The following is a 22,699-nucleotide window of genomic DNA, read 5'->3' on the forward strand; positions in this document are numbered from 1 at the left end:
TACCTCTTTATTTTTGTCAAGCTTGAGGAGGATAACATATGCTTGTTCTATAACCTGCCCTTCGAGCAAGCCCATCGCTATGTTTTAACGAGCTTAGCGATAGTGAAACTCGTTCTCGTCTAAAGACAAGTTTGTCGCTATTTAATAATTTTAACGAGTCTAACGACAAGGATAACTCGGTCCTTTTCATTTTTAGTGAGTCTGAAAAGGTACATAAAGTTAACTCCAAAATTATTTTTCGTCATCTAATCCCTTAAGTCCAAAAAAGTATAAAACAATACAAAAGGGATGAGTTTTCGATAATTTTAACGAGCCGAATAAAACAAGCGCTCGACCTTTTTGTGCAATAATCCCTCAGGTCCAAAAAGATTAAAATCTAGAGGAGGGATAGCTCTTCCTGTCCTTTAACGAGCTGGAAGGCCAAAACTCGGCAATCTTTTCATATTTTACGAGTCAGTTGAAAAGAGCTTAAAGAAGACTCGTCTTTTGAGGAACGAGTGATAAACAGGGACAACAACTGATTCCAGGTACAGGTTGGAATTTTCCAATCACGCCAGTGTCACAAGGATGGCTAGGTGAAATCACTCTTCGCAGCTGTTCCTCAAAATGGGTAAACAATCATATGGAGGTGAACGATCGGCCAAATGAAAAGTGGAGGTGGCAGGTGCAAACACGACCAAGGCTTTAACGACTGATAAATTGCATTCACAGTGGTTATTTACCGGGATAGGTTCATTTTTTAGTTAAAAATGAGCTTAAACACTGGAGGAAACTCTGCTCACTGCTTATATTTATTTTTTAACGAGCATGAAGACCGCGTTAAAATTGCTCGGATCTTGCGTTTATTTTTTAACGAGCATGAACTTTATGCTAAAACTGCTCGATTACCTAGTCATTTGATAAGAGTGTCTCATCAAGATTCTATTTTTTATGGAGCTTCATCTCACTAAGCTTTGCTCCTGATCCTTTCTTTATGCAAGTTCGGAAACGGCTAATCCTACGAGTTTAAAGGGTTAGACCTACAGGTTTAAAGGGAGGACCTAAAAATTTAAAAAATAAATAGTCGCCCCTTGCATGCACTCCAAAAAGTTTGCATGCCCCCGGGTATAAAACAGAGTTTCAAGGTTACCTCTACTTACCCTCCGCCAAAACATTGGTTTTAATCGAGAGAGGCTTACCTCTTTCAGGTTACCCAAAGATTGTCTCGTTACTCTTTCAAACAAAACACTTCCTCGGCAATGCCTACCGAAATAGACAAGGGTGAATGACTGGTGTCAAACACGTAACTTTGACAAAAGAATCCTATTCTAGAACAACCCCTCTTCCAACCACGGACGGGGTACGGACTAGTCATATTCTCCCGTGGAAACCTACTTTATACCCAAAGTTTTCCTGCCGAAGCAGGCCAAGACGCATGCCCCCTGGGTTCCAGTCATATCCTCCCGGATTACTCGCGCTCATCAGGAGGACGGACCGTGGGTTGAGACACTTCTTGCATGAATAGACCATTTAGGTATGGCACATGACTATTTGCGATGTGTGATCTGGGAAACGAAAGTTGGTCCACGAGCTTGACCATTCTTCCTTCATGCGGAAAACACATTACTCTAAAGAGTGAGGAGACTACAGCTCCCATGCAATATATATAGTCTCGTCCAAGGAGTAGGTTATAATCCAAGGGTCCTTGAACGACCATCACGTTCATTTGAACAGTCTTCCCTTTCAATGTTATAGGCACATTGGGGAGGATCCCTAAAGGTCGACTGGTTCCTTTATCAAAACCTGATAGATTTCTCATCTCAGGTAACAACGCTGGCGAACCAAGCGCTTTCCAAGCAATAGAGGAAAGGATACTCACAGATGCCCGCTCATCAATGATAGTGCCAGCCATTACCATTCTGTATATTTGACAAATAATTCTGAATGGTACACTGGCTGGCAGCCGGGGTCTGCCTAGTTGGTTCCAATCAAAGGACACAACCAGGTTGCTTGGTGGTGGGACCAAATATACGGCCGGATATCGCTCCGATGAACTTCCTTCCTGCGATAAAGAAATGGTGGTATTGCCCCCTTGATCATCAGAGTCAGTGTTGATGAAGAGAATCTGGACGGTGTCGTCTTTATTCTCCTCTGTGATGGTGTCATTCGAAGATGGAGCCTCTGAAGGAAAAACTGGGTCAACTGCCGTATCGACCTTTTGACTTTCGTCAGGCATGGATTGTCACACGGAATCAGTCAAGGGTGCAGACACAACTGACCTTCCTAGAAGTCCAAGACATTCTAATGACAAACAAAACAAACTGGAGCTATCCTTCTCTAAACATACATTATGATATGAGAAATCAAGTGTTTCGTTCTTACCTTTGTCCAAACGCTGTTGTAGAAGTCCAAGCTTTGTTGATCTGGATGAGCTCCTCCTTTTCTCCAAAACCTGCAATCACCAACAGTCAAACAATTAAATAGCACCTGATTATAACATAAAACAAAGCATATTCAACACATAGACCAAGGAGTACATGAAATAACCCATAAACAACAAGTTATTGAGAAGAATGGACCAATTTGCATTAAAGGTAATCAAAAGGAACCATTACAACCTGAGCCTTGGTGTTGTGCAAGCTCCTTGCAGGGTCCACAAGAGTCTTCCTCTACTTTGACAAAGCTCACCCACTTCCAAATAGAACAAGCAAAGATGGCAATCTCTCCTCACAAGCTTCTAAATGGGAGTCCTAATTCCTGCAGCATTTACCCTTAGAAATGTATAGCTTTCAACCTCTTTTCTTTCTGGCTCAATGCCTCTTTTTATAGTGCTCAAGAGGAAGTTAATCAGGTCCACCATCAATGGGATAGTCCCCTCTTTGGATGGGATCACTCCCTTATTGATGGGATAAGTTCCTCTTTGATAGGAGTGCATGAACCATCTGGAGGCGCTCAATACACATCAAACAACCTTCTAGAATGCTCTAGAAATGACCACAAGTAAGTTTTTGAAGATAAAACTTGCGCATTTTAACCTTTTCAGAGGGACGCACCTGCCCCTTTAGATACAGAGCGTCCTTGGACGCAGACCTTATGAACAAAAGGTGCGTACTCGCAGGCAAGGCTTGAGAGAACCTGCGTACCCAGAGATAAACATGTTTATAAAGACTTTCTCTCTTTTTGGAGTTTGACATGGAGAGCAGAGGCATAAGACTTGCCTAAGAGGGTAGCATGACTGTTGATTGAGCCATACTAACTGTAAATAGTCATGGTGACATTTTTTAGTGTAACATGGATCCAAACGGTTCTTCTTCAATGACAGGTGCTTCGGCTGACCACTTAAGTGGTTTGGCCGGATTCTCAACTAGTGAGGGACTTGGCAGGAGTCTTTGATATCCAGGAGGGAGATGAGCTCGTAAAATCGGGTGATCTTCCAGAACTCTTTTTTCCTCGTCTAAGAAGGGACAACGGTGGATGGCGTGATCGCCTTCACACAGTCTGCAGGGAAATTTAGCTCTCCCGCTCTGTCCTGGAGCTTCACTCCCACTAGTTGACGGTGAGCAGTCGACATGACTGCCAGAGGTCGATGCTCCCGAATTGTGCAAACGGGGGGACCAGTCTCTTAGTATCCATGGGATACAGGGACAATCTCTATGGAAGTGGTCTCCCTTGCATATGACGCATGGCAATTTAGGCCTTACGAGTGCGGTGTGTGGATTTTTGTTAGATGACATTTGTTTGCCCACAGTCGCTTTAGGCTCCTTCTTCTTCTTTTCTTTCTTCTTCTTCTCCTTCTTCTCCTTAGGAGCCTGGTTTTTAATTCAACCAGTCCCTTCAAGCGAAGAGGAAGGAGGGGAGGAAGATGAAGTTGAAGGCTGGGAGGCAACTCTTGTCTGATCTAACTGTTGACTCGACTGCTCAGGACTGGTGGTATTCTGAACGACATTGGTTGAAAAGAGCCAAACTGGTAGGCCAATTGTCAGTCCTGGAAGCGACAATGTGGCCATGTGGGGTGCACCAACATCTCCCCAAGAGGAGAAGGGACTAGGATTTCCACCCAAGGGAACTCCTTGGTTGGTGTGCTCCATCTTTTCAACCTAAAGATCAACGCAGGATAAAGGGTGATTGTTCCGTTTAAAATAAATTGTTAACGACGCTTTTAGACACAACTTGCTTTTCAGTTTTAAAGAGTCGAGAAAAAGCTAAAGATGACTCTAGTCTCCTTCGATGTTTTAACGAGCCCGAAGTGACAAATGCTCGGATGGACTTTTTCTGTTATAGAGTCTGAAAAAGGCCAAAAGAAACTGCTCTGGAGATCTAGGCAGAGGGTGTGCCAAACTTTTCGCAAAACGACAGAATACTTTTTACGGTACGGGTGGTCGATCTTCGTGAATGTTGTGTTCACTGCATTGCGATCAGTAGGGCAACCGACACGGCTTCCTAAGGATAAAAGATATATTCCTATAGGGGTCTCCCAATATATACGCGACGGTACGTGGAAGCACAATCCGTACTAGCGCTACCGTCTCTCAGGAGGAATCACCCACCTTCTTCGATATCGACAGTCACTAGGCTTAACGACGCTGGAACACGTCTCTAGCCTAGACCTCTATGTTGTGCGTTATGTTACAAAGCGTTGTTAGGTTCATTCAGTTTATTTTAGGTTGATCTTTTTAAAGTTTGCCTTTCAAGGTTCACCACGAGATGTATGATACAACTTCCTAAATGCAGTCTAAGATGATAAGCAAGCTTTACAATCTTTCAACTTTGAAAATCCTAGCTACTAAGGGAAAAGAATAACACTATCTTTTCTCAAAGAGAAATCAGCACACTCTAATGCACTTTCCCTAAATCCAACATGCAAACTATCAAATGCAAAATGCACAATGCAGGTGTTTGTTTTCCACTTTCTTAGTATAAATGCCTTCAAAGAAAGCTTTTTGCACAACTTTGAATTTGCTTTTAAGATGATCAATATAAACAAGTTCACTTTCTTCGAAATCAACAAGGGTAGAAGAGATTACAATCACTTTGCGATTTTCAAAATAAAGACTTGTTTTGACACTTTGAAAGAGACAAATTCAAACCAATAAGCAAAAGTAAAACTATAATCAATCTGAAAAACAGCCAATGAACTCTCTTCTAAGATCACTATCAATCAGATCTGAATCAAAGGCTACATAATGACTACTTTACTCAAGCAAAGGAAGACTATAAATGACGCCACAAACACATAAAAACATTCACAATCTTTTTGTACAAAAATGAGGCGGAATTCAAGCAAAGAAAAGGGTTTATCAGACTGGTACCTATGCTGGTCAAAGGCTGCAAAAAATAGAGATCAAAACAGGGCAATAGAGGACAAAGAACCCCAGCTGCACAAGGCCACACTGGTTCAGCGTAGGTCTAACACTGTCAGTTTGACATTCAACGCAGGTAGCCCCTTCGGGACCTGCGTTGAAATGCAGACTGCCTTCACAGTGCCTGCGCTAAAAGAGAAACTCTCGTTTCCCTTGGTTTCTGGGTCACAAAATGCTCAAAAATCAACTGTTTCAGGCCAAATCAGAAACACAAGCAAGGTATAAATAGAGGGATACTTTGATAGGGTACTAAAGACTATCACAAGGATCATCAAATCATTTGTGGATCTAGTTTAGATCATAGACAAGTCCAACAAACTGGATCAAAGCAGCAACTTTTTAATTTGCATCCGGGAAAGATGCAGTTCAATAGTTGCTGTCAAGTCTATGAAGTAAACAAATGACGGAAACACAAATGAAATGAATAAACAAGTTCCTCCCCAGTGGAGTCGCCAATTTCTTGTGGGGAAAAATGGCTATGCAGGACGATCCTATCCACCTAAGGTGTGACAGCACCTTAGCAACAAACGAATACAGCTATTATGATTTCTTCCTTTATGAAATGTGAAAGAGGGGAGATCGGCAGACTTACCGTTGTCTTCCGGTTGTCCCTCGAACTAGATCCTCTTCTCTTTGTGTGTCCACAGCTACTTGCCTCCTCGCTTGCTCAAGAGAACAGCTACTTGAATCCCACAAGATCACAAGAGAATAGCTACATGTGACAAGAGAACAGCTACTTGCGACAAGAGAAGAACACAATACAAAGGCAAATATACATATTCATAAATGATTTAGGATTAGAAGTAAATCAAATATACTAATGCAATCATACAAAATACACCAGCATATAGGAAAGAATCAAGATAGCTTTATTGAAAGTAACAGGGTTCAGGAAGAGATACAACCCATGGGGCTCCAATCCAGCATCTCCTTCCCAGCAGAATGGAATTCCTTCTTCAGCTCCCTTCAAAGCATTACACACCCAATGTTTCTAGCCACAAACCAACAGCAATTCTTTGCAATTACCAAATTCCAGCCCCCTACATCCCATGGAGGAGAGATCCATATATAGATGTTTGGAGAGAGGATGAGTCAGCTTGAGATCTGACTAGTGTCCTCTCCCTCTATCAGTTCTTGAGTCCACTTGGAGGTTCTTGCTTCCACTTGGAGATTTGGAACCTCTTACTCATCACCAGTCGAATTCCTTGATGCAAGTGTCATTTTGGAAGCTTCCTGGGCATTGACACCTTGAGGAATGACTCTGCCACATGTCCAAACTCGCTCAACGCAGGTAGCTAGTGTTGGAGTTGACATTCAACGCAAGTAGCCAGTGTAGCAGTTGACATTCAGCGCAGATGCTCAGTGGAGCAGTTGACATGATCCAGAATTGGCTTGTTTTTTAGTGTTTTCAGGTGGAGAACTTCTGTGAATTGCTGTGGTTAGTTGGCCTTGTTCCTCTAGGGGTAGGAACAACATGTTTAGGGACTTTGGATCCCTTAGATTATGGACATTTCATGCTCCATGTTGTAAGGCACAAAAATTTCTATAACAGCTATGTCGACACTTGAAGTATTGCAAAATTGCCCCTCCCAAAATCAGGCTCTATTATCAGCAATAGGTGGGATAGACCCAGCGGATTTCAATCTTGTGGCCTTTAATCATAAAGGATATGAACCTCAGTTACTAGCTCAACTCGCTTTCCTCATTCAAGTGAAAGCCCTCGACAAAACTGTTCATCGAACAATTATTGATGAGGGGGCATCTACATGTATCATGTCAATGAGTTGATGGAAAACTTTAGGATCACCACCCTTGTTGTGATCATCAATGACGTTAAAAGCATTTGATGGACAAACATACACTCCATAGGGGATTTTTAGTAACTTACAAGTTGAACTGGGGGGCAAAACAGTAGAAATTGATGTTGAAGTTATCGATGGAAATCTCGATTACAACATCCTACTGGCAAGGCCTTGGATTTATGCTATGGCTTCTGTTGTGTCCACATACTTCAGGAAGATTGCATTTCTTTTTCAAGGAGGAATTACAATTGTTGACCAACAAACCTTTCTCCCAAACAGTTCACAAGTTACGGGAAGCATCTCGATGATCCATGGAAGCTCTAAGTTTCTTCAAAATATCGGAGTAGGCCTGCTAAAATACCCTACATTGATGGGTACTTTTTCCCTACCACCTCTAGACAACCTGGTGGAAGTGGCCACGGTGGGAACCTGCAATATGGTCTCTTCCGTTCAGAAGATGTCCGAACACGATATTAACATGGATCATCACCATGTATTGCCTCCAAGCCCAATAGAAGTATTGTAGCAATCAATGTTCTCAGCATGGGAGGCAAACCCAAATGAACGCTCGTCAAGCGTTTGGGTAGATAGGTCTAAGGAGTATGGTACCTCTTCAAATCCTTGGTCACATATACATTCTACAGACGAAGGAATTGTTCAGTTAATGAACATAGAGGGGGCACCATGGGAAGACTACCACCATCGTTCCCATCTTCCATATTGCAACGAAGATTACTCCGACAACCTTAATCATCCATAAGTTTTTGATTTTCTATCAAATACTATAAATACGGTGGATTCCGAGTGAAATCTATCGAATATTCAAGAAACTATTGCCATAAATATCTCGACCAAACCAGATGTTGTAGAAAATATTCATGTCGGAAAATCTTGTTCTTCTTGAGAACTGGAAGTATATTACACTCTCTTTCACGAGTTCAGAGATGTCTTTGCATGGTCATATGAAGAAATGTCAGGCATTGAATCGAGCATAGTTGAACAAGAAATTAAGACGTATCCAGATGTCAAACTAGTAAGACAACGACTTTGGTAGGTGCACCCAAAGAAAGCCGCTGCCATCAAGGCAAAAGTTGAAAAACTTCTCCATGTTGGTTTCATTTACCCATTTCCTCTAACTTATTGGATATCAAACATTGTTCCTGCCATGAAAAAGCAAGGAACTATTAGAGTGTGCGTCGATTACAGGGATGTAAATCAAGCGTGTCCAAAGGACAACTACCCTACACCCTTCATTAACTAGATAATTGATGAATGCGACGGATGCAAAACCTTTTCGTTTATGGATGGATTTTCCGGGTATAATCAAATAAATATCTGCCCACAGGACAAGTCGAAGACTGCATTTATCTGTCCGTGGGGCACATTCGGGTACCGTAAGCTACCTTTTGTTTTAAAGAATGCAGGGGCAAATTTTCATAGGGAAATGAATTATGCCTTCCATGACATCAAGAACATTGTTCAACCATACCTCGACGATCTTCTGGCTCACTCGCGAAAGCAGACCGATCATCCGCAGCATTTGAGAGCAATATTTCTACGTTTCTGACACTACAAAATAAGACTCAATCCACACAAGTGTGTGTTTTGCATCGGTTCTAGTTGTTTACTTAGCTTTGTAGTTTCAAAGGACAGAATAAGTCTCGACCCATGCAAAGTTCAGGCAATCATCGATTTGCCTCCACCTTCAAATTTGCTTTAGATTTAGAAACTCCAAGGGAAAGCAAACTTTCTAAGGAGGTTCATTCCAAATTACGCCGAACTTGTTAAAGGTTATACGCGTCTCTTGAAGAAATAAGTACCCTTCAATTGGGATCAGGTTGCACAAGCCTCCTTTGATGCTCTAAAGGAATCCCTAATAAAAGCATCATTAATGTATGCTCCTGATTATCAAAAGGACTTTAACCTGTATCTAGCTACAGCAGATACGACCATCGCAATGGTTTTAGTTCAAGAAGACAATGGAATTGAACATCCTGTTTATTACTTAAGTCAAAACTTAAATGATACAGAAATCAAGTACTCCTATGTTGAAAAGCTGGCTCTCGCAACTATTCAAGCAATACACCAATAAGTAAATTGAAACGTAGTCGCTTGTCCGCATCGGGCAAGGGTGAGCTTGTCAAACTCTCGACCAACACCCCCCCACCTAATAAGTAAATTGAAACATAGTCGCTTGTCCGCATCGGGCAAGGGTGAGCCTGCTGAACTCTCGACCAATGCCCCCCCACCCAATAAGTAAATTGAAACGTAGTCGCTTGTCCGCATCAGGCAAGGGTGAGGGTGAGGGACGTGCGAGGAAGGACCTGGTAGGGGGCTCGACTGATAAGGACCGATAGAGGATAGATAGAGCCCGGCTTACAGATACACAGAAAGCACCCACGGGAACACACAAATCAATGGAAACAACCTAGCATATTCTTCGCTAGAGCTCAGGGGCATAGAAGGGGCGATGGATTCGGTTAAGCGAGCCAGGACACTCACAGAGGGCACTAAGTAGCGGGAGAGAGAGGGAAGCGGGCACTAAAGTAAGTAGCAAGCCGAGAGATTTCAACACTATGTTCTCTTTCGAAAAACTACCATTTTTTCAGATTGCAACCCCATGGCTTACATCTTGTCACGATAATTTCTTGGGCACAAATATTCGAAGTGGATAGAAATTTTGCAAGAGTTTGATCTGGAATTTGTAAAATCCAGATCAAAGAAAGCTCTAGTTTTCACGGAGTTACTATGTGATTTCCCATCGCTGTCCAACGAGTCAACATCCAAAGCAACAATCATGGATGAATCTTTGTTTCTGATATCTTCAAGCAATCTGTGGTATGGAGATATAATCATTTATCTCCAAACCCAAACATATAGGTCTAATACCTCTCGCTCAGAACAACGATGTACTCAATACCAAGCAAAAGACTACATGATCGTTGGTAATATGCTTTACCGCCGTGGTGTCGATACAGTTCTGTGAAGGTGCCTCACCCATGAGGAGGTCGAAAAATTCCTGAATGATTGTCATTCAGGGGTGTGTGGGGGACATCAATATGGTTATGCTACGACGCAAAATATTTTACGAGTAGGATACTTATGGCCAACAATGTTCAAAGATTGCATAATCGCAGTCAGAAGTTGCCATGCTTGTGAAATCTTCGACCGCGAAACCAGAATACCATTCGCACCTCTGCAGCCAGTAGTTGTTGTTGGGCCATTTTCCAAAAGGGGCATATATTTCATGCAATGTAACCCCACCTCAGCTGGGCGGCATGGGTATATCATAGTCACAGTTGACTATTTTACGAAATGGGCCAAGGCGATGCCTACATTAAACAACAACGACGAAACGATCGCTCTTTTCTTTTTCAATCATGTAGTCTCCAGGTTCGGCTTTCCACAAGCTATAGTCACAGATCATGGATCGAATTTCCACAATCACATGATGGTTGAATTGGCTGCCAAATTAGGATTGTCCCACGACAGCTCTACTCCGTATTATCTGCAAGCTAACGGGAAATTTGAGGTGATAAACAAAGTCCTAAAATGCATGTTGCAGAGGATGATTGGAATCCATAAATGGAGTTGGCACCTAATCTTGTACTCAGCCTTGTGGGCATACCAGACATCGGTAAGAAATGCGACCGAATTTACACCCTTTTAGCTGGTGTATGGCCTGGAAGCGATCTTACCAGTTCAGTGCAAAATTTTGTCTCTCAAGCTCGCAGTTAACCTCCTCCCCGGAACTTTAGAGGAAGAGGCTTGTTTCATAGAGTTAATCCAACTAGATGAAACCCGTCGTGATGCCGCCTTGGCTAATGAAGCACATAAGAAACGAGTCAAAGCACAATTTGACAAGAATGTCAAACCCCGCGTTTTCTCAGAAGGTGACCTGGTCTTGCTTTACGATCAAGAATCTAATAAATTGGGAGCAGGTAAGTTCCAGTCTTTGTGGATGGGTCCCTACATTGTTAAACATGCATTAGAAAAAGGAGCCTATGATCTAGTATATTATGATGGGATTCCACTGTCGCAACCCTAAAATGGGTTGTACCTAAAGCGTTACTGTGCTTGACTCGACATGGTAGCCTCTTCATATGATTTTGTTACATTTTTGTTTTCTTTAAGAGTGATAGTTTTGGTTAGGTAATCCACTTTTGCATTTTGTTGCAGATGTCGAACCCATTGGAATCATGTGTTGGATACGCTGACGGGGCAAGTCGTAATATGCGGAACCTATCTTCTGCAGCTTGGGCCATGTTTGATCCAAGTGGCGAGTTAGTGAGTTTCAGAGGGGTGTGTATTGGTCAATCAACGAACAACATCGCTGAATATAGCGTGTTGATAGAACTCCTCTCTGATGCCATCGCACATGGCATACGCCGACTTTTCGTCAGGCTAGACTCACAACTCGTCATTCTACAGCTTACAGGCATCCATTCAGTTTGTAATCCAGCTATCTATCGCATGTTCCTAAGGATCAAGATTTTGGAAAGGCAGTTTGATTCTATTCAATATAAACATATTTCCAGAAACTTAAACACATTAACTGATTCATTAGCAAATTATGTGTTAGATAGACATTTGCAACATTTGTAAAAGAAAAGCATTTTATCAATAAGTACACTAGGATCATATAACTTAATGGAAATAAAGCTTCGAAAATCAAAAATATAAATATAACTGTTTATAGTTTGTACATAGTGTTCTATGTCCAGGACAAAATCAGTCATATGACCCAAAAACGAAAAATGCAAGGGGGCACCCTAATCTAATGGTGCTGGTGATAACTAGTCACCACATGTGCAATCATGCGCAAGAGTCTAGTCCATCGGCTCGGCACGCCAGTGGTATGGCGCTGTAATCTTAGAGGCAGCTCATCGGTCCTCACGTCCGGAATACCAAGAGTGAGACCCTCGATCTGATCCTGCAACACTACAAGGGTTTCAGATACATCCAGGTCGTGAAGAATGGCCCTCCCTATAGCCTCTCTTGTTGGAACGATAGCTACTGCTCTCGGGCGCACTGTTGGTCGCACTGGCTCGATATCTGCATAAGCACATGAGTTTTTATTAGTCCTGGTAAATATTTAAAAACACAAGAACATTATAAAAACAATAAACAAAGATATGGTCAGATATTTTCACCTATGACACCCCACTGCTTGCCAGCTAGCAACACCAAATCTGGGTCACCCCAGAAATCCATCCCAGCATATGGATTCTCGGCATAAACCATTTGATGATGGTTGGACCACTCAAAGAAAGCATCAGAGAATGAAACCTGTCATTGACTAGCATGTCTGGCCATAAGGTCGACCCATCTCTGCATCCGTGGCTCAGTCGGTAGTGGTAGGCCGAGTGAGATGTACTGGGGCTGCATCAATGGGATCCTCTCCAAGGCGAAAGCAGTCAGAATAGAACCATAGCTAAAGTTCTTAGACCTTCTGTTATTCACCTTGGTAAGCTATTCTTGATCACTGGAAGTACTGCATCACACCAGTTGAATACCTTGGCTTCGAGGCATTCCAATGCGTGCTGCATATAGGACCTATTGGCCAATTGAGGGGTCGTGCTACCAGCCAATCTAGCAAAGGTGAATAAAATAGTCCTCAAGGACCGGTCTGTGAGATCGTGGATACTAATCTTGCCGTCCCTGCTCAGTTGAGATCCTTCTCTATAGTATCAGCAAATATAATCCCTCATAGGTTCACCCCCATGGGCAGAACCTGATATTGAGAGAGCGGCACCATGCCTCAATAAACCAGTCAAAAAGTAGATGTCCTCAATAGTCATGGGGATGGATTTTCCTCTTATTTGAAACACTTGGCTGGTAGGATCCCATGCATCGAGGAAATATTGCAACAAGTTGATTTGTTTCCTCATGCTAGACATGCGAAAGAACTTGAGCAAGCCACAGTTCTGCAATGCAGTTACTGTACCTAGATCTGCTGGAAATAATACTGAGGGGGGGGTGAATCAGTATTATCAAATTCTTTTCAATATATCTTCCAGATTTATACTTTAATTTATTCTTCAGATATTGATCATTAATTTTTATGTGAGTACCAAATAATAATGAGTAAGAACAAGAAAAACAGATAGTCACACCAAAGAACACCAGATATAAGGTGGAAACCCAATGTGGGTGAAAACCACCTACTACAATACGTATCTATCTTCTTTCAATTAGAAACTTCTTTTACAATGATTTTGTACTGGTGCAGTCCTTTACCAGTACGCACGCTGCAACCTGCTGAGAGCTACAACCCTCTCTCGTTTTCCAGTCTCTCCTGGAAGGGAGCTATAACCCCCTTAGCTCTTGTACTAGCTGATCTACTAGTACGTAGGTGCTGACCTACTTCTTTTCTTCCAAGGACCACTTTTCATAAATTTTCAAACTGGATCCATAAACATCAAATAATCATCAAGTACATGTGAATCAACCAATCTCCTTTTACAATCACCCAATGAATCAATCAATAACTTATTAGAATGCAGTAACCAGAAAGGAAATACCAGTAATCTAAACCCAGAACTCTACAGCAATAGATAAAAGGAAGCCAATAAATATTTTAAGAAAAGTTCGCAACTTCACCAATAGAAACCTGTGAATATCCGCAGTTTTTCTGTGTCTGGACTGCGCAGCTCCACACCTGCACTGTCTACCCGACAACGTACCTCCGCACCTGTGCCTTCTACTGCTCTGCGTACCTCCGCACCTGCACCTTCTCCTGCTCTGAATACCTCCGCACCTGCGCCTTCTGCTGCGCTGCAGACCCCCACACCTGCGCCTTCTATTGCGATGCGGACCCCCGCACCTGCGTCTTCTGCTCGGTTGTGGACCCCCACACCTACACCTTCTGCTGGGCTGCGGACCCCCGCACCTGCGCCTTCTGCTACACTGCGTACCCCCGTGCCTGCGCTGTGGATCGCCTGCGGACCTCTGAATAGAGCGAAATTAACAGTCCTCCAATGTGCCACAGACAGTCAGATCCACAGATCTGATCATGCGCCAGAGAGATCACTACTTATTAATAGATCCACCTCACAATTTATAGAGTACACCTTGATTTAGATCTAGCATTTAAAACCGATCACCCAAAAATTCAGATCTTAAGATATTCAAATTTCACAAGTGACTAGCCAAATGATCTCCTTTTCTTTTTATAGGCAAGCCCTTACTCAAACCATGGAGCAAAACCATTGAAAACCAATACAAGGGATCCAAAAACCGAGGATCAATAATTTAGATCCTATACCACGGACCAAAACCATAGGATCATGTACGTCGGACTAAATATCATGGACCGAACATTAAAATTCCCACGTGTGCGCGCTTCTCTACATTGAAGTGAGTGAACTAGGGGTCCACACCTTCTGTTCAGATAACCTGCGGACATGACTGCACTTTGTGAATGGCGTGCCTGCGGGCCTGCACCTTTTGAACGGTGTACCTGTGAACCCCTTATTTTCCATCATTTTGAGAGCCTGAACAGAGATTTGCCACTTGAGTGAATTGCCATCAAGTACAACACCTGTGCCATAGCGCGAAACCTGAATCATAATGCCAACAATCTCCCCCTTTGGACTTGATGGCAACCCCAAGATCCTTAAAGTCATTCTCCCCCTTTGTCATCAAGGGCAAGGGGTCATGCTCCCCCTGAGGACATGCTAAAAACTCTGCTCTGCTGAGCTGATCATGCTCCCCCTGACTGTAGGCTAGATCTGCAAAAGTAATTTTCTTCAAGAAGAACCATAATCCACCATACACCATAAATGATCTTGAGAAAAGTGATATAATACATAGAGTCAAAACATTAGCAGCAATATTTAGATCAGCATCCATGTTCTCCTTCTGAACTTTCTCCTCCAATAATGCCAACAATGTATGATTAGAAGAATATATTCTCCCCCTGAACGTGTGACAGATGGTCTTTGACCACTCCATAAACCAGCGAATGTACATGTATACCCCTTATGAAACTTGTGTACAACCAACAATCTCTAAAACAGATAAGATTCAACAACAAGATGATGCATCAACTACCCCAGCTTTTTCCTGAGGTATTCAAAGGTCTCCCTAGGTAGTGGTTTGGTGAGTATATCAACAACTTGTTCCTTAGAAGGAAAATACTCCAATTTGACCTTTTGTTCCAACACTTGTTCCCGGAGAAAGTGATACTTGATCGGTATGTGCTTGGTCTTTGAATGCATGACTGGGTTCTTTGAAATGCTGATTGCACTTGTATTATCACATAAGATGGAGATAGGTGGTGTACAAGTGATTTGAAAATCCTGCAAGGTCTGCATCATCCAAATGAGTTGAGTGCAGCAAGATGTCACAACAACATATTCCGCTTCAGCTGTAGATAAAGCAATTGAACTTTGTTTCTTGCTGAACCAAGATACTAATCTGGAACCCATAAAGAATGCACCACCACTTGTGCTCTTCCTATCATCCATGCTTCCGGCCCAATTTGCATTTGTATAAGCATGAAGTGTGAGATTTGTATCTCTAGGATACCATAAGCCATAGTTTTGAGTTCCTTGAAGGTACTTGAAGATTCTCTTAACTGCGTGAAGATGAGTTTCCTTAGGATTTGCTTGAAATCTTCCAACTATTCCCACAGCATGCATGATGTCTGGTTAGGTACCTGTCAAATAAAGCAGACTGCCAATCATGGATCTATAGGTTGGTTGATGCACTGTTGCTAATTCATCATTTGCACTGAGGCTGCATCCTGTAACCATAGGGGTACATACTAGTTTTGAATCTTCCATGCCATACTTCTTCAAAATCTGCTTGAGGTACTTGGTTTGAGACAAAAAGATACCGCCTTCATTCTGTTAGATTTGAAATCCAAGAAAATATGTCAGTTCTCCAAGCAAAGACATTTCGAATTCTTTTTGCATCACCAAGGCAAAGCTTTGACTCATAGCTTCTTCATTGCTACCAAAGATAATATCATCTACATACATAACAAGTATTAGAAATTTGTCATTTTCAATTTTTATATAAAGATTGCTATCTGCTGATCCTTTCGAAAAACCTTGTTGATGAAGATATTTGTCCAAATGTTAGTACCAAGCCCTTGGAGCCTGTTTAAGACCATAGAGAGCCTTCTTTAGTCTGCATACAAGATTTGGATCATTCCCAAGAATGAAACCATCTGGTTGCTCAATGTACACTTCTTCTTCTAAGTCTCCATTCAGAAAGGCTGATTTTATGTCCATTTGAAATAATTTGAACTTCTGACAACTTGAGAGAGCAAGGAACATTCGGATGGCCTCAAGTCTAGTAACTGGAGCAAAATTTTCTTCAATGTCTATTCCTTATTGTTGAGCATACCCTTTACAAACAATTCTGGCCTTGTTTCTAATCACTTCCCCATTTTCATTCAACTTATTTTTGAAGATCCATTGTGTCCCTATGACATTCTTATCTTTTGGTCTAGGAACCAACTCCCAAGTGTTGTTCTTTTCGATCTGCTCAAGTTCTTCATCCATTGCCTTGACGCAGCATTCATCTTTGCATGCCTCTCTTACATTTTGTGGTTCAGTGGAGGAGAGTAATGCCAAATAGCTTGAAGCTTCTGCAATTGTTCTTCTTGTTTGTACGCCTGCCTCCTTTTGCCCCAAAATTTGAGATTCTGGATGATTCTTTTGAACATACATGGATGGAGTCTTCTCTTCTATCCTTATTTGTTCCTTTGGTGCCTCTTGAGGTTCTTCTTCATCGTCAGTCTGATTTAAAGGATGGTCTTCATTCTCTTCGATATTTTCATAATTTACTTGCCTAGGAATGTTTCCTTCTTCATCAACCACTACATCAATGCTGTCAACTGTTCTTCCAAGTCTTTTGTTGTAACACTTATATGCTTTGCTATGAGAAGAATAACCAAGGAGAATGCCTTCATCTGCTCTAGGTTCAAACTTGCCAAGATGTTCATCATTATTCTTAATATAGCATTTGCTTCCAAAGATTTTGAAATGTTTTACTGAAGGAGTCTCACCATACCAGAGCTCATGAGGAGTTTGAGTGTTGTTCACTCGAACATTTGTTTTGTTGAGAATAACAACTGCAGCAAATGCAGCTTCACCCCAGAAGGTTGTGGGAGTTCCAGACTCATCAAGCATAGCACGAGCCATTTGTTGAACCATTCTGTTCATCCTTTCCACTACATTTTTCTGAGGATTCCTAACTGTAGAGAATTCCCTTCTTATTCCATGTTCTTCACAAAAATCAAAAGATTCATTTGAGGTAAACTCCCCACCTCTATTAGACCTGAGGCACTTAATTTTGTGATCTGATTAATTTTCAACCAAGGCTTTGAAAGATTTGAATTTTTCGAAGGCTTCATCTTTGTGCTTCATAAGTCCTATCCAAACCATCCTGGAGAAGTCGTCAATGAATAATATAAAGTATTCTTCTCCTCGAGGTGACCTTTTCCTAGATGGGCCACATACATCAATATGGACTAGTCCAAGAGGCCTGCTAGCTGATCCTTCCTTCTCAGGGAAGTTAGTTCTGGTTTTCTTACCAAATTGACATGATTTTCATATTATATTGTCTGGAATTCTGGTTTCTGGAAGACCACGAACTACCTGGTATTTGCATGCTTTCCTTATCTGTGAAAAGCTTAGATGCCCCAACCTCCAGTGCCATAGCCAATGTTCATCATTCTTGCTCAAATAGCATTGTTGTTGTCCTTCTTCAAATATGTATAAATTATTTGGAGTTCTTGTGCCTTTGATCACTGTTTTTCCTGTATCAAGATCACGAACACTACATCCATTTGATCGAAATATTACCTTAGTTCCTTGATCACACATCTGACTGACACTTAGTAGATTATGCACCCTAGCTGTGTACTAGGTGAGATGCATCCTGACTATCCAGTGGCCAGCCTAGGATGCATCACACCTTTCGATGTATACTAGGTGCAATGGGGGCAGAACGAAATGTTCAAACCCCAGGGGCCCAAAAAAGTAGGAAAACATGTTCAGAATTCAAAAAGGGAATGCAATTGAAGAGCTCAAGTTTAGCTCCTACCTGGTCCAGACGGCACCAAAAATTTTCCACAGAATCTCCCAGAATCAGCTGGTGAAAATCAAGGGGGAAAACACCTCCAGAGCTCCAACAGTCACAACTCCAAATGAAATGGTAGAATGAGGGGTGAAAGAATATTTTTAAGTTACCTTTCACGTAATTTAAAGTAGGGTATCAGTTTCTTAACTCATTTTTCAAGCATATGTCCTCATTTCTAATCAGTTTGATGGAGCAATTGAACAGGTAGTACGACCATCAAAAGAACATAATGTTAATGGTGAATCGAATATCAATGACCATTATCACAAGCAGTTTTACGCAAAGTTCAAGCTCGTTAAAAATTAAACCTAGCAATGAGCATATGTTCCACCAGAGTTTAAGCTCATTAAAAAATGAACCCACTTCTAGTAAATAACCATTGTGAATGCCAGCTTTTGAGCCTTGGTTGTGTTCTTACTATCACCTCCACTCTGTTTTAGTTGATCATTCGCCTCCATTTGATTATTTACCCCTTTTTAGGAACAACTGCGACAATTGATTCTGTTAGCCATCTTCTTAATACTGCCTGATTGGAAAGTTCCAACCGTCACTTGGAACTAGCTACTACCCGAAATATCACTCGTTCCTAAAAAACGAGTCTCCTTTAAGCTCTTTTCATCTGACTCGTAAAACATGAAAAGATTGCTGAGCAATTGGCCTCTCCAGCTCATTAAAGTGATTGGATGTGCCATCCCTCCTCTAGATTTTAATCTTTTTGGACTTGAGGGATTATTACACAAAAAGATAGAGCGTTTGTCTTGTTCATCTCATTAAAACTATCGAAAAGTCATCCCTTTCACATTGTTTTATACTTTTTCGGACTTAAGGGATTTTACTATGAAAAAGGAATATTGGAGTTTTCCTTTCCATCTCTTTTCAGACTGTCTAAAATTGAAAAGGATCAAGTTATCCTTGTCGTTAAACTCGTTAAAATAATAGCAACAAACTTGTCCATTGAGACAAGAGTGAGTTTCATTGTCGCTAAGCTCGTTAAAACATAGCGACGGGTTTGCCCGAAGGGAAAATTATAGAACAAGCATATGTTATCCTACTCAAGCTTGACAAAAATAAAGAGGTACTGGTTAGAAATGACTGGGGAAAATTGGGAAGAAAACTTAAAGAATCTTTATTGGTAGCAGGTCGCTCTTGAACATGACACTTTCACTTCATCACCATGATTGAGTCGGGTTGGGTTATTTCGTTCACCGGTCATATCACCATTGGTCCACCATACCATCCACTTTTGGGGTTAACGCTACCAATCCATTTTAGTGTCGCCGATATGTTCAAGAGAAGTCACTCAGAGAATTCACCTACCCAGCTTGTGTCTCATCTGCTGCAATACCTTCACGCTTCATTCTTTCATGACTGCCACCCTGAACCTTGTATCATCAGATCGTTTTCACCTCTACAAAATCATTTGCTCCATTCCATGTCATAGATGTGGGATCCATCAATGCCCTCCTACGACGAGTCACTTCTTGTCGACATCAACTCATTATCCAAGAAGCCGACCTATGAACAACCCTTTCAATACTTTGAAGCTTGCATGCCTCAATGGCAAGTTTCTCACTTCCGGCGATAGTTTTACATTAATGGCCTACAACCAAAAGAGTTTGCATGGTGTTTGACATCGACTGATGCATTCACACCATGCAAATTGTACTGCAGTACCTTGAGGGTCATCATCATCATCGGTGATTCCTCTCGCGCTTGTTAACAACTTACATCATTAGCTGGTAATCAGGAAATGTCCTTCCATGTTCGACATCAGAACATCATTTTCACATGGATCGATTTTTACTTTCGGGCAAAGATTGAACGAGTTTTGAAGACCCCAGATCTAGTTTCATCCATCTGGGCTGCAATTTATTTAGGAAAATAAAGACATCAAATGTACATCATTGCTGCACAGATAATCATCCAAACTAAGGGATGATGGCTCTATCAGAATCATTAGTCTACACGCAGACGGTTGCCTGTCCTATGTACATGAGAATGAATTTATCAAGCTGAGCATGGGAATGCCCGCCTCAGCCAGATCATGAAAATACTATGAAGATAATATATTGTATTGTATCTTATTACAGGTCACCTTCTAGTTCAAAAAACCTTGGATCCTCATTATAAAGCATTTCACCCGACATCAAAAGATTTACGACCTCATGCTTTAGGGGGAAAATGTTATAGACATATTTGGGCACTACAACCCCAATCACATATGTCCATAAACCAAGGGCTTCTAAGTCCCTAAAAGTGTTGTTTCATACCCTAAAGGAGCAAGGTCAGCTGATTACATCATCTCCCAGAAGTTCTCCATGAAAAACCACTCAGAACTGGTCAAAACAAGACCATACAGACTGCCCAGAGCAAAGGGTGCGATGCATCTCACCTGCCACATGAAAAAAGTGTGATGCATACTGGAAAGCCCTTCTATAGGGTGCGATGAGCAAGAGCAGACAAATGGCACAAGCAGTTTTCTAGGTGGAGACCCTGAGAATCTTCTAGAAGCTGTTCATTTGACACTTGCCTCCCTGAATTCGCCCAAGAATGAGTAAGAGATCATGAAATCTCCAAGTGGAACCAAGAACTATTAGAGAGATGACACTAATAAAAATCCTAGAAGCTGACTCACCCCCTGCAATTATCTATATATGGATCCCTCATCCCAGAGATCCAAAGGTTGGAATTTGGTAATTTGCAAAGAGGTGTTGTTGGTTTCTCTTTGGAGACATTGTTGGATGATCTTTCTTTGTATGAGGTGAAGAGGGCTTTCAAGATGGGAGGATGGTGCTTGGTCAGACCAAGTGGTTGTAATCCTCTCTTTTACTAATTTCATCAATAAAGCTATTTGAGTTTTCCTCCATATTCTTGTGTATTTCTGAATATTGTGTTGATATATGCATTTGTATGGTCAATATATATATGATCCTATATTTTTTACAGTGATAGATCTCTATGCTTTGATGGTATTATGTTGTTGTGACTCTATAGGTTCTCTTTGAAGTGGAACAAGTAAGGAAGCAGTGGCGAGATTCTGTCAAAGGGGAAAGGAATCAAGCAAGGAGCCAAGCGAAAGACTAAGGTTGGTACTCTCTGCTTCTTTCTCATCTCTCCCTCGTAAAGGAAAAACAAGTGACTTTAGTTTTTTTGTTTCTAAGATAGGTACTCGTCTTAGTGGGACTAGCAGTTCTGTATAGACACTAGATTTCACGGTAACACTAATGGGTTTGTCTTAGCACGAGTATATGAGCAGGACCTCTGGATAAATTCAAGGCATCACATGTTATTAAAGGGGATAATATGGTTTGCAGAATTCGAGGAACCACTTTGGAGACCAAAGCAGAAAATACAGGGGTAGTTTTCCAAGTATCCAGAGACAATCAAAGAACAAGCAATCGAAGGCCAACATGAAGTTCAAAGTCATCACATAAGCGAAAGATGAAGAGGGACAGATGTCAAAGAACGAGTTTATTTTCATAGTTAAGGTTGTTTCCAGCATAAATAAGGAGTTACACTCCTAGTCAAATTAGGTCTCTAGGACTGTTAATTTATAGTCAGTTGTAACTAATAGTTTGTTTAAAGATTAGTAGGTGTCAGGTCTTGAGAAATTTGAATTCCCCTCTTGATGGAGGAAGGAATCCAAGCTTGTAATGAAACTCTATATATGACAAGAGATGTAATGCACCATGGGTTGGAAATTTTTGTGAAAAAAAAAACACTCATATTGTGTCATTGTAGAATACTATGTTTTTATGAATACAAAGTTTGGCTTCACTTCTCAGGATTCAGAAGAGAGTTCAATGCTTGATTGTCTTATGGTTGTCTTCGTTTCCTCACTTGCAGTGGTCTGAATGTATGTTACTTAGAACTCATTGGCTATGCTCTAACTTCCTTCATGCATTTGTAGACTGTGTTTCCTACATGTTCTCCTGTGTTAACTGATATATTAAACTCTTGATGCCCTAACTTCCATGTTAAGCTAATATTGTTGTCATATTAAGCATTCTCTGACTCCACCAGTCCAATGGATGTTTATTGATTATGTTTCAACCATTCACACACCTTCATTTGTTTTATAGAGTTAGCCATCTAATCATTAATTGAAATCTTTAGCCCAATGAGAGAGCCCTCTCAGGTTGAGGAGGCTAAGCCTCAGCCAAACGTTTGGTTTGAAATAGTTACTCAAAGTTTTCCTGGTCAACAACCTATTAAGATCTTATTTGCAGTAGCTTTCCAATAGTGGTCTCCTCCACAATCTCCTTTATGAAATTCTTCAATAACTTTATGAGCATCTTCTTTAAGAAGACAATTTAGCAAAATCCCTCCTGCATCTTTCCAAAACAGATTTTGGTCATATACAAAATATCTTTAGGATTTTAGCTTGACAAACCTTGCTTTGGACTTTGTTAGATTGGGAGGCGCTTTATTATGCTAAAAAGCCACATCCTTGTGTTATCA

Source organism: Pinus tabuliformis, chromosome 4_2 (genome assembly GCF_031772625.1).
Source record: "Pinus tabuliformis cultivar Carrire ecotype Pingquan chromosome 4_2, CPIR1, whole genome shotgun sequence".
Lineage (NCBI taxonomy): Eukaryota > Viridiplantae > Streptophyta > Pinopsida > Pinales > Pinaceae > Pinus > Pinus tabuliformis.